Below are 857 nucleotides of genomic sequence, written 5' to 3'. Positions count from 1 at the left end.
CTTTATAATCATTTTCAACATATAACGCTCGACCACAGCTACAAAGTAACACTTAAATTTTTACCAATAGAAGATTAATAAAAAATATGCTCTTTAACAATAATTCCAGAAAAAATATGAATTGATGCAAATCTATCCTTTTAAACAATAGAGAAGCAACAGCAATTAACCGCACTTCGGTCCCCAATGGTAGGACGAAAACGAGATAGCCTTGCCCGATACAATCGCGCTTCTTAAGTAAATCGTTAGAAGAAACGTAGGCGTTACCTTTCATCGTATAGCAGGATCATACCCAATTCTAAGTAATAAAAGTTAGTACAAAATTAAACTACCACTCAAAAACAAATATAAATCATTTAATGATTTCCGTAACTCATTAAGAAATTCATATATATATCCTGATTTTCCAGGTTTGAATATATCTTATCGGTGAAGGCTGCCCCGGGGAGGCCGTTACCTGTGTTTAATTGTTCAGATTTCCTTTCCACTTCTTTCTTAACCCTTTCGCGCCGACTGTCACAAATAGCAAATACGTGACAGCAAAAAACCGTATCAATCAGGGTAAGAAGATAAAACTGGTAATCAAAGTATTTCTTTAGCAGTTTATTTGTAGGCGGAGTTATAATTTTTTGATTTATTTAATTCACCATTACTTTGTTCAAAATAAAACTATTTAGTTATACTTTGAATTAACATTGATTATATATATGATTAAACTAACAATAATTAAAATAAAAGCAAAGTAAGTCTGTCAAATTAGTAACGACTACATTTAAGTTACCGTTTTTTATTTAATTGCAACTTGATTCTGATTTTGTACGAATGCTTTTCTGAATCACCCGTCCCCAAGGGGTTAA

The sequence above is a fragment of the Parasteatoda tepidariorum genome, chromosome 10, assembly GCF_043381705.1.
Source record: "Parasteatoda tepidariorum isolate YZ-2023 chromosome 10, CAS_Ptep_4.0, whole genome shotgun sequence".
Classification (NCBI taxonomy): domain Eukaryota; kingdom Metazoa; phylum Arthropoda; class Arachnida; order Araneae; family Theridiidae; genus Parasteatoda; species Parasteatoda tepidariorum.
The sequence above is the reverse complement of the archived record's forward strand: the minus strand, read 5'-3'. Positions refer to the sequence as shown.